At 49.9% G+C, this 12,095-nt stretch overlaps 3 non-coding genes and 1 pseudogene across 3 annotated transcripts; all 4 read left to right on the top strand.

Moving 5' to 3' along the window:
• Positions 1–170, top strand: LOC131738385 (U2 spliceosomal RNA; annotated as a pseudogene).
• A 7,527-nt stretch (positions 171–7,697) lies between these two features.
• LOC131739003 (U2 spliceosomal RNA) lies at positions 7,698–7,888 on the top strand. The gene has a single exon (XR_009330171.1). It is a non-coding gene; the product is annotated as a U2 spliceosomal RNA (small nuclear RNA).
• Positions 7,889–8,486: 598 nt separating this feature from the next.
• On the top strand, positions 8,487–8,677 carry LOC131739002 (U2 spliceosomal RNA). The gene has a single exon (XR_009330170.1). It is a non-coding gene; the product is annotated as a U2 spliceosomal RNA (small nuclear RNA).
• Positions 8,678–9,277: 600 nt separating this feature from the next.
• On the top strand, positions 9,278–9,468 carry LOC131739001 (U2 spliceosomal RNA). The gene has a single exon (XR_009330169.1). It is a non-coding gene; the product is annotated as a U2 spliceosomal RNA (small nuclear RNA).
• The last annotated feature ends 2,627 nt before the right edge of the window (positions 9,469–12,095 follow it).

Raw genomic sequence — 12,095 nt, 5'->3', positions numbered from 1 at the left:
ATCTCAATAAAGGAGTATCTGTTCTTATCAGTTTAATATCTGATACGTCCCCTATCAGGGGACCATATATTAAATTGATTTTTGGAATCGGGAGATGGAACAGGGGCTTGCTCCGTCCACTCCACGCATCGGCCCGGTATTGCAGTACCTCCGGGAACGGTGCACACCTTTCTCTAACGTTGGTCAAAGTCAGATCTGGATCTCTCCTGTGAGCATTTTGTCTACCCCTGCTGGAGGGAGAGTGCCAGTGTTGATGCAAGTTTTCCCGCCGTTTTACTTCTTTTTTTTTTCTTTCTCTCTTTCTTTCTTTCTCTTTCTTTCTCTCTTTCTTTCTTGCTGTCTTTCTTTCTTTTATTCACATGTGGTGATGATGTAGACAGCAGCAGTTTGTTTCCTGGGAGCATGCAGCTAACCAGACAAGTGTGGTGTAACATGTCCCTATGCCAGGTCCTTCTTAGCCAGCCATATACTCTGGCTTCTCTTCAGTTCGAATAAATCTTTCTAAGACTAAGGCTTAGAGGGTAGTGGCATTGCCCGCTCCCTCCGAGGGTCTGTGAGAGGTTTGTTCGGGTGAGGAGGAACAGAATTTTTTTTATTTTTGACTGGCTTTCTTCAGCTCGGCAACTTTTTGGAAGACTAATGCTCAGTCTGGTTTTGGCTTGCCCGATCCAGGCCGAGGGTCTTTCAAGATTTTGTTGACTGTTGAGAGCAGTTTTTTCTTTTTCAGGCGGTTCCCGTTTTTTTCTTTTTCAGGCGGTTCCGGCTTTTCCAGACGTTCCTGGAGTTAGAGAGAAGGAGGACCTACCATCCAGACGACCTTTGAGGACCCTTTGATGACCTAGACGACCTCATCCCCAGCCCTTGATTGTAATCGAGATCCAGACCGAGAGAGCAGCAGGCGCCCAGCAGAGGGCGCCATCTGGGAGGAGCAGAGGGCGGCCCCGGACCCCGAGGAGGCGTCACAGCCACGATTCTTCCTACGTGGTCTCGGTGCCAAGCAGCGCCCCCTACTCCACCAGGGAAGGACACCGTTCACCTGGGGAGGGGGTCCCACTTGCGAGGCGACCATCTCCTCAGGGACTAAAGTAATAGTTCCTTCAACTGCCCAGATTTGCTGCTTACGTTGTCTCTTTTCCGTAGAGAGAGACAACCCGGACGTCCAGAGGCTTCTCCCACCCCAATCGGAGGAGCCAGCTGAAGGATGGCGTTCCGGCCAACCCAGGAAACCAGGAGGCACAATGCGGTGCGCTTCACAAGAAACAAGCAAGATGAAACGGAACCAGGACTGACGAGACTGGAGTTCAGCCGGACCATTCTTCAGAGGGGTATGGGTTTTTCCCCTTCTGACTTGAATTGTTTGGTGAAATTGCCAGGGCTTAAGGAAGTGTTTGAGGTCAGTTTTAGGAACCCCCAAAAGTTACAAGAAATGTGGTCCTTTTGGGGGGAGAATAAATATCTCGCTCCATACAAAGAATTTTGTGTGGATGCACTGACAGACAGAGAAATGAAAGTTGTTACTGTCCAATTTTTCAATGAGGCTGTTAGCGACTATGATATTACAACATGGCTTAACCGCTATGGGAGGGTGTCATCAGAAGGGAGGAAAATTACAGACGAAGATGGGGTTTGGACAGGAGCCAGAAAGTGGCTGGTACGCCTTAATGTTGATCCATCGGGCATTGGAGGCGTCCGCCACATTCCAAACTCCATAGTGTTAGGGCCCAACAGAGGGCTGGTATTCTATAATGGGATGCCAAAACTCTGCAGGAAATGTGGGGAATTAGGACACCTGGCGGCCGCATGTACTGTAGTCAAGTGCAGGAACTGCGGCGCCCCCCACGAGACCAGCCACTGCAGAGAAGAGAGGCAGTGCAATTTGTGTGGAAAGAAGGGGCACCTGTTTAAGGACTGCCCCTCTTCCTATGCCAACATGGCCAGAGCCAGCAAGGCAAATACGAACAAGCCTAGGCCTGAGCAGGAAGAGGGAACAAATAACAAAGATCAGTCCACATCACCACCAACAGTATCCAAAACCCAGACTCCAGCACCACCATCATCACCAGCACCCCCCTCACCCCCCCGCCCCCGAGACATGTCCCGTTTTACGAGGACCCCTTCCCCCAGCCCAGAGAGAGAGTACAATAGCTACTCCACTAGCTCCTCCAGTAGCTCCTCTGATACAGAACACGAGGCAGGGAGGGAGCCCGGACCCAGCAGCGGCCCCCCCTGAGTAGGGCCCTCTCAGCGCCAGCACTCCCCCTCGGCTCTCGTTATGACGCCATAAGGATTGAGTCCGTGGGGGAGGAAAGCGAAAGCGACAGTGAAAGTGAGAGTGAAAAGGAGGGGAAGGGAATGAAGAACCAGCAGAGGGTGGGGAAAAGAAAGGGTAGAGACGATGGGGGGAAAAGAAAGAAGATCAAGATCAAAGACAGCAAGTTGCAGGTGGCCCCCATAGATCCAAAACCAGATAATGTCCACACAAAGTCCCCAGTCTTGCCCTCGCAGGCAGAGACGGAGGCGAGTGGGACGGCTACACTGCCGTCTAGTGGGCAGGTAGCAGCCAGCCAGGGCATCCCCAGCCAGCCTTCCCAGTCGTTGGCACAAACCCTAGCACACCTCGCAGAAGAGGTGTTCACTAATGCACTGAGGGAGAGGTCGGGGTCAACACCTTCCCTGACCAGCAGTACCTCGGTAGCAATGACCCTCTTCAAGCGAAGGGCCTCCCTTCAAAGCATCCTTGACCCCCTCCCTTGTATGGGCAAAACCAGGGGCCCCCTAGAGGTCCTCCTAGATACAGCACTGGAGGACATGGGAATACCCCTGGACGCGGTAAGCCAGAAGTCTGCTAACAGCTCCAATTCAGCAGACGGTAACAGCCAAAGAATGCTGTCTGTCATAACCCCCCCCCAGGACAAAGCTGACCCACACGTTCCGAGGGGCCCTGAGCAAGTTCCACCAGACTTACCTTGTGGGGAGTTGAATAGCCCAAACAACTCCACGTACTGTGCATATAAAGATGGTGCCTTCTTGGACGAGGCAGCAGTGAGTACCTTCTCAGGGGTGATGGGAGTTGCAAATAAGCCCAAGCCCCCTCGAAGCAAGCGTAGAGCTAAGAGTAGGAAGAGTGTCCCGACCTCCCAATCATAGTCGCTATGGGGTGGACGCAGCGACTCCTTTTCTTGTTAGCTACCCTGATGGCCCTGATATGTGTGTCTGTTAATGTCAGGAGCATCAGGGAGACACAAAAAAGATTTGATGTACTAAACTATCTAGCTAACTTGAAAGCAGATCTCATCTTTCTGCAGGAGTGTGGTATTTCGTCGAGCCCTGATTATAGGGACCTGAAGGAGAGTTGGACCCTGGGGGACTCCTTCTGGTCGGGCTCCAACATAGCCAGAGCCGACGGAGTAGGTATCCTGTTTAAAAACCCTTTTATTACCTCCCGCAGCAGCAGGGAGGTAGAACCTGGTAGAATTCTGAGCGTGGATGTGACATACAACAACACTCCCCTCAGACTGGTCAATGTCTACGCACCCACTAACCAAAACGAAAGAGTTCAATTTTTTCCACAGCTGCGTCCACTCCTGCTGGGGAACGTACCCGTCATCGTGTCAGGTGACTTCAATTGTGCTCTGAGGGACGTAGACCGGAGCAGGCCACGCAACGACCGCTCTAGTAGAGTTTTGTCCTCCGTAATATCTGATTTCTCCCTGTGTGATGCAGGTAAGGACCTGGTGCCTCCCTTTACCTGGGCGAGCTCATCTGGGACCTCCTTCTCCCGTATAGATCTCGTCCTGCATACCAGCTCCCTTACGAAGACGGCAGTAGACACCCAGGCCGTCTTCTTCTCTGACCATAGGCTCCTGCAGGTAACATTGCAGGTCCCTCAGACCTCCCAGATGGGGTCAGGGGTTTGGAAATTAAACACCTCCTTACTCGATGACCCCTCCATAGCTGCAGCCTATAAGAGCAGGCTTGTTGAGTGGACCACTTTGCGTGACCTATTCAACTCCCCTATAGAGTGGTGGGAGATGGTCAAAATCAGAACTAAGGGTTATTTCATAGCAGCAGGCAAGAGGAAAGCAAAAGAAAGGAGGGCCAAATATAAACACCTGAATGCTGCCCTCCAGGATCTGAGCCTGCTTCAGCTTCGGGGGTTCCCTGTAAGCGACGAGATAGCCCAGACCAAGCTAGATCTTTCAGTGCTTTGTAGGGAGGAACAACGAAAGGTCATGCACAATGCAAAAGTGCAAAAAATGGAGGAAGACGAAAAGTGTACTCGCTTCTTCTTCCAGAAAACGAGGGAGAAGCGGCACTTGATGTCCTCCATGCTCGACAGCAGGGGGAGGATAGTAGAGGATAGTGAGGGAGTGAAAAAAGTGGTAGAGAACTTCTATAGGGACCTATATAACATCAAAGCTACAGATGACACCCTGATAGAGTGGTTCCTGAGCCAGTTGGAGCCTGACTCAGTGCGGGACGACGAGGAGGAGGAGAAGGACCCAGAACTCACGCTGGAGGAGCTCACCCAGGCGGTTAAGACCATGAACACCGGTAAGACGCCAGGTCCAGATGGCATCCCGGGTGAGTATTACCATCTTTTTTGGGACATGCTAAAAGTCCATTTAGCGGAGGTCTACAGAGCGGTCTACAGGGAGAAGCGGTTGGGCCCTTCTATGCGGGAGAGTGTAATTACTCTCCTTCATAAGAAAGGGGAAGTTAAAGATCTACGGAATTGGCGCCCAATCAGCCTCCTTTGCGTGGATTACAAGATACTAGCCAAAGCTCTGATGCTCCGGCTACAAGTACACCTCCCTTTGGTCATTGGCCCCGACCAGGCTTGTGGCGTCCCAGGGAGGTCCATCACGGATATTTTAATGTTAACAAGGGACATTCTGGCTTATTCTAGAGAACTGAACCATCCCCTCTGCCTGTTCAACCTTGACCAGGAGAAGGCGTTCGATAGGGTAAGCCATGAATATATGTACAAAGTGATGGACCAGATGAAATTCGCTCCTGGACTTAGGGAGTGGGTTAAAACCATATATACAAACATTAGTACCCGAGTCTTGGTGAACAGGCACCTGACTGGTAAAATATCTATCCAGTCAGGGGTCAGACAGGGTTGCCCACTATCCCCACTGCTATATGTCGTGTGCATTGAACCCCTCCTGCAGGCAATTCGTAGGGATACCAATATAACTGGTTTCCAGCTGCCTGGATCCAACGGGGTCCAGGTCAAAACAACAGCATATATGGACGATGTGTCACTCATTTGCACCAACACATCGTCGGTACCTCGGATTAGTAATATCCTTGAGAAGTACTGCACGGCGACCGGGGCAGTGATTAATAAGTCCAAGAGCGAAGTCTACGTGTCTAAAAATTGGCAGGTAGATAGGGAACTGTCGGACATGTACCCTGTCAAAAAGGACAAAATCAAGATTCTGGGCCTCATTTTCGAGAACAATAGCTCGGGGGCCCAGAGCTGGACGGCGGCCATTAACCAGGTCCGTAAAAAGATTGGCGGATGGAGCACAAGATCCTTAACAATGACGGGTAGAGTATTAATAACCAAGTCTATACTGTTCCCCATCCTCTCTTATGTAGGAAAAATCTTTCCCCCAGACAGGACCACCAAAAAAGTGGTGGACCGCATTATCCACCGCTTTATCTGGGGCAGCAAGATGGAGAGGGTAAAGCGAGCCACCCTGAGTAAAGCCGACAAGAAGGGAGGTAAGGGGGTCCCGGACGTTGTGCAGCTCACCCGAGTGCAGGGGCTCACGCAAACTATCAAGAACATCCAGGCCCTGGACAGGAAGGTATGTTACATGAATCGTTTCTATTTTGCCACCTGTCTCAGGGCCTTGGGCCTCTGCACTATTGATAACACCGTGCCGTACTCCTGGGACCCCCCATTGTATTATAGAACCTTAAGGGACACTATATATAAATTGGGCTTAGATAAAGCAAAATTGGCCTCCTGGGAATACAAGGCTGTAACTAAATATCTTGCCGGTTCCCAGGAAATTGAAAAAGTAGCTACTTTCTCCCTCACCCAAAGCCAAAAAATCTGGGAGAATGTGTCTCACAGCTGCCTCAGTAATGTCCAGAAGGATATAGCATGGAACACCGTCCACAGTGCATTCCCCACTCGAGCGTTCATGTTCAGGAGGGGACTAGCCCAAGTAGAAACATGCCCCTATGCAATGTGCCGCAAGAGAGAAACACCAGCCCATATCTTCTGGGAGTGTGATGTGGCTGGCAGTGTCTGGCTCTCTGTCTCTGTCTTCCTAAACAGGTTTGCTGACACGGCCAAGATGACCGCTGAGACTGTGCTCTATGGGCCTGCGGGAGGAATCGATACCAGCACAGCTAAGTGCGTTTGGCGTGTCATCAATGTTGTCAAGCAGATCCTGTGGGAAGGCCGTAACGTCTGTGTCTATCACAAGCAGGAGCTAGACACTATCACCACGACCAGAAGGGCACAAACTCTTATCAAGGACTTTGTAATTCTGGACATCCGGACCCTCGGGAAGGACAAGGCCTGCGCGGAGTGGAGGATCGCCGGACTTCAGGACGTGAAGATGGAATAAAGGAAAAAACTGGAACCGCTAGCTCCTAGGAGCGGGACTACGGGGCACCGCTAAGCCTTTTATTTATTTTGTCATGCCAGCATTCCGCCCTTTTTAGCTGGCATGACCGTTTTTTCAACGGTGCCCTGGTTTTATGTAGTCTTTTTGTTTCAGTTTTATGGACTTTTATTTGATTTACGTTGAATGTTTTATTTGATTTTGTTTTGTTTTGTTTTATGTATCTTTAAGATTTTTAATGTAAACTATTAAAAGTTACATTTTAAGTGTTTTAAAATTTTAGAATTTTAACTCACTGTTCTATACACTGTCCCTTTTCCCCTGTCCCTGTTTTAGATCTAGTTTTATGTTCACTTTTGAACTTTTTTAGAGAGCACTCCCCGGCCCTCACAAACACTGGTTTTTTTATAGATGGTTCTTTTTTTCCAGTCACTTTTAAAGCAGCACAGGTTTTTTTCATGTTGATTTTAATCTGTGTCTGTTTTAACCATGTACAAAGCACAATTGTCTTGGTGTTTTTAAATGTATTTTAAATGCTTTTAAAACAAAATGTATGTCTGTATGCATGAATGTCATCTTTAAAAGAAATGTAAAATGAATGAAAAAAACGAATGGGTGTAAATGTAAAAAATGTAAAATCTCTTTCTCTCTTTCTTTCTCTCTTTCTCTCTTTCTTTCTCTCTTTCTTTCTTGCTGTCTTTCTTTCTTTTATTCACATGTGGTGATGATGTAGACAGCAGCAGGTTGTTTCCTGGGAGCATGCAGCTAACCAGACAAGTGTGGTGGAACATGTCCCTATGCCAGGACCTTCTTAGCAAGCCAGCCAGCCAGCGAGGCACAGTTGTAGTTACCCAAGGCACCTTGCACAGCATAGCAGCTTGGCATGACTATTTGTAAGACGCACTCCGCCAGTTTATGTTTTGTTTTTGGTGTTATGTGTGTGTTTTTGCTTTGTTTTGTTTCCTCCTGCTTAAATTGCACATTTCCCCTCTGGAAGCAGCAGCCCGTTTTTTGGGGGTCTGCTTGTGCTTGGAATTTTGCACCCACCAATGAATCCCCCTGTGCCGTCCGGGCTGGGGGGCCCCGGGCAAGGGCCAAGTCGCCATCGCTTCTCGGCCTTTTGGCTAAGATCAAGTGTAGTATCTGTTCTTATCAGTTTAATATCTGATACGTCCCCTATCAGGGGACCATATATTAAATTGATTTTTGGAATCGGGAGATGGAACAGGGGCTTGCTCCGTCCACTCCACGCATCGGCCCGGTATTGCAGTACCTCCGGGAACGGTGCACACCTTTCTCTAACGTTGGTCAAAGTCAGATCTGGATCTCTCCTGTGAGCATTTTGTCTACCCCTGCTGGAGGGAGAGTGCCAGTGTTGATGCAAGTTTTCCCGCCGTTTTACTTCTTTTTTTATCTTTCTCTCTTTCTTTCTTTCTCTCTTTCTTTCTCTCTTTCTCTCTTTCTTTCTCTCTTTCTTTCTTGCTGTCTTTCTTTCTTTTATTCACATGTGGTGATGATGTAGACAGCAGCAGGTTGTTTCCTGGGAGCATGCAGCTAACCAGACAAGTGTGGTGGAACATGTCCCTATGCCAGGACCTTCTTAGCAAGCCAGCCAGCCAGCGAGGCACAGTTGTAGTTACCCAAGGCACCTTGCACAGCATAGCAGCTTGGCATGACTATTTGTAAGATGCACTCCGCCAGTTTATGTTTTGTTTTTGGTGTTATGTGTGTGTTTTTGCTTTGTTTTGTTTCCTCCTGCTTAAATTGCACATTTCCCCTCTGGAAGCAGCAGCCCGTTTTTTGGGGGTCTGCTTGTGCTTGGAATTTTGCACCCACCTTTGAATCCCCCTGTGCCGTCCGGGCTGGGGGGCCCCGGGCAAGGGCCAAGTCGCCATCGCTTCTCGGCCTTTTGGCTAAGATCAAGTGTAGTATCTGTTCTTATCAGTTTAATATCTGATACGTCCCCTATCAGGGGACCATATATTAAATTGATTTTTGGAATCGGGAGATGGAACAGGGGCTTGCTCCGTCCACTCCACGCATCGGCCCGGTATTGCAGTACCTCCGGGAACGGTGCACACCTTTCTCTAACGTTGGTCAAAGTCAGATCTGGATCTCTCCTGTGAGCATTTTGTCTACCCCTGCTGGAGGGAGAGTGCCAGTGTTGATGCAAGTTTTCCCGCCGTTTTACTTCTTTTTTTTTTTCTTTCTCTCTTTCTTTCTTTCTCTCTTTCTTTCTCTCTTTCTCTCTTTCTTTCTCTCTTTCTTTCTTGCTGTCTTTCTTTCTTTTATTCACATGTGGTGATGATGTAGACAGCAGCAGGTTGTTTCCTGGGAGCATGCAGCTAACCAGACAAGTGTGGTGGAACATGTCCCTATGCCAGGACCTTCTTAGCAAGCCAGCCAGCCAGCGAGGCACAGTTGTAGTTACCCAAGGCACCTTGCACAGCATAGCAGCTTGGCATGACTATTTGTAAGACGCACTCCGCCAGTTTATGTTTTGTTTTTGGTGTTATGTGTGTGTTTTTGCTTTGTTTTGTTTTCTCCTGCTTAAATTGCACATTTCCCCTCTGGAAGCAGCAGCCCGTTTTTTTGGGGTCTGCTTGTGCTTGAAATTTTGCACCCACCTTTGAATCCCCCTGTGCCGTCCGGGCTGGGGGGCCCCGGGCAAGGGCCAAGTCGCCATCGCTTCTCGGCCTTTTGGCTAAGATCAAGTGTAGTATCTGTTCTTATCAGTTTAATATCTGATACGTCCCCTATCAGGGGACCATATATTAAATTGATTTTTGGAATCGGGAGATGGAACAGGGGCTTGCTCCGTCCACTCCACGCATCGGCCCGGTATTGCAGTACCTCCGGGAACGGTGCACACCTTTCTCTAACGTTGGTCAAAGTCAGATCTGGATCTCTCCTGTGAGCATTTTGTCTACCCCTGCTGGAGGGAGAGTGCCAGTGTTGATGCAAGTTTTCCCGCCGTTTAACTTCTTTTTTTTTCTTTCTCTCTTTCTTTCTTTCTCTTTCTTTCTCTCTTTCTTTCTTGCTGTCTTTCTTTCTTTTATTCACATGTGATGATGATGTAGACAGCAGCAGTTTGTTTCCTGGGAGCATGCAGCTAACCAGACAATTGTGGTGGAACATGTCCCTATGCCAGGTCCTTCTTAGCCAGCCATATACTCTGGCTTCTCTTCAGTTCGAATAAATCTTTCTAAGACTAAGGCTTAGAGGGTAGTGGCATTGCCCGCTCCCTCCGAGGGTCTGTGAGAGGTTTGTTCGGGTGAGGAGGAACAGAATTTTTTTTATTTTTGACTGGCTTTCTTCAGCTCGGCAACTTTTTGGAAGACTAATGCTCAGTCTGGTTTTGGCTTGCCCAATCCAGGCTGAGGGTCTTTCAAGATTTTGTTGACTGTTGAGAGCAGTTTTTTCTTTTTCAGGCGGTTCCCATTTTTTTCTTTTTCAGGCGGTTCCGGCTTTTCCAGACGTTCCTGGAGTTAGAGAGAAGGAGGACCTACCATCCAGACGACCTTTGAGGACCCTTTGATGACCTAGACGACCTCATCCCCAGCCCTTGATTGTAGTCGAGATCCAGACCGAGAGAGCAGCAGGCGCCCAGCAGAGGGCACCATCTGGGAGGAGCAGAGGGCGGCCCCGGACCCCGAGGAGGCGTCACAGCCACGATTCTTCCTACGTGGTCTCGGTGCCAAGCAGCGCCCCCTACTCCGCCAGGGAAGGACACCGTTCACCTGGGGAGGGGGTCCCTCTTGCGAGGCAACCATCTCCTCAGGGACTAAAGTAATAGTTCCTTCAACTGCCCAGATTTGCTGCTTACGTTGTCTCTTTTCCGTAGAGAGAGACAACCCGGACGTCCAGAGGCTTCTCCCACCCCAATCGGAGGAGCCAGCTGAAGGATGGCGTTCCGGCCAACCCAGGAAACCAGGAGGCACAATGCGGTGCGCTTCACAAGAAACAAGCAAGATGAAACGGAACCAGGACTGACGAGACTGGAGTTCAGCCGGACCATTCTTCAGAGGGGTATGGGTTTTTCCCCTTCTGACTTGAATTGTTTGGTGAAATTGCCAGGGCTTAAGGAAGTGTTTGAGGTCAGTTTTAGGAACCCCCAAAAGTTACAAGAAATGTGGTCCTTTTGGGGGGAGAATAAATATCTCGCTCCATACAAAGAATTTTGTGTGGATGCACTGACAGACAGAGAAATGAAAGTTGTTACTGTCCAATTTTTCAATGAGGCTGTTAGCGACTATGATATTACAACATGGCTTAACCGCTATGGGAGGGTGTCATCAGAAGGGAGGAAAATTACAGATGAAGATGGGGTTTGGACAGGAGCCAGAAAGTGGCTGGTACGCCTTAATGTTGATCCATCGGGCATTGGAGGCGTCCGCCACATTCCAAACTCCATAGTGTTAGGGCCCAACAGAGGGCTGGTATTCTATAATGGGATGCCAAAACTCTGCAGGAAATGTGGGGAATTAGGACACCTGGCGGCCGCGTGTACTGTAGTCAAGTGCAGGAACTGCGGCGCCCCCCACGATACCAGCCACTGCAGAGAAGAGAGGCAGTGCAATTTGTGTGGAAAGAAGGGGCACCTGTTTAAGGACTGCCCCTCTTCCTATGCCAACATGGCCAGAGCCAGCAAGGCAAACATGAACAAGCCTAGGCCTGAGCAGGAAGAGGGAGCAAGTAACAAAGATCAGTCCACATCACCACCAACAGTATCCAAGACCCAGACTCCAGCACCACCATCATCACCAGCACCCCCTCACCCCCCCGCCCCCGAGACATGTCCCGTTTTACGAGGACCCCTTCCCCCAGCCCAGAGAGAGAGTACAACAGCCACTCCACTAGCTCCTCCAGTAGCTCCTCTGATGCAGAACACGAGTCAGGGAGGGAGCCCGGACCCAGCAGCGGCCCCCCCCTGAGTAGGGCCCTCTCAGTGCCAGCACTCCCCCTCAGCTCTCGTTATGACGCCATAAGGATTGAGTCCGTGGGGGAGGAAAGCAAAAGCGACAGTGAAAGTGAGAGTGAGAAGGAGGGGAAGGGAGTGAAGAACCAGCAGAGGGTGGGGAAAAGAAAGGGTAGAGACGAGGGGGGGAAAAGAAAGAAGATCAGGATCAAAGACAGCAAGTTGCAGGTGGCCCCCATAGATCCAAAACCAGCTAATGTCCACACAAAGTCCCCAGTCTTGCCCTCGCAGGCAGAGACGGAGGCGAGTGGGACGGCTACACTGCCGCCTAGTGGGCAGGTAGCAGCCAGCCAGGGCATCCCCAGCCAGCCTTCCCAGTCGTTGGCACAAACCCTAGCACACCTCGCAGAAGAGGTGTTCACTAATGCACCGAGGGAGAGGTCGGGGTCAACACCTTCCCTGACCAGCAGTACCTCTGTAGCAATGACCCTCTTCAAGCGAAGGGCCTCCCTTCAAAGCATCCTTGACCCCCTCCCTTGTATGGGCAAAACCAGGGGCCCCCTAGAGGTCCTCCTAGATACAGC

This window comes from Acipenser ruthenus, chromosome 10 (assembly GCF_902713425.1).
Source record: "Acipenser ruthenus chromosome 10, fAciRut3.2 maternal haplotype, whole genome shotgun sequence".
Classification (NCBI taxonomy): domain Eukaryota; kingdom Metazoa; phylum Chordata; class Actinopteri; order Acipenseriformes; family Acipenseridae; genus Acipenser; species Acipenser ruthenus.
The sequence above is the reverse complement of the archived record's forward strand: the minus strand, read 5'-3'. Positions and strand labels throughout refer to the sequence as shown.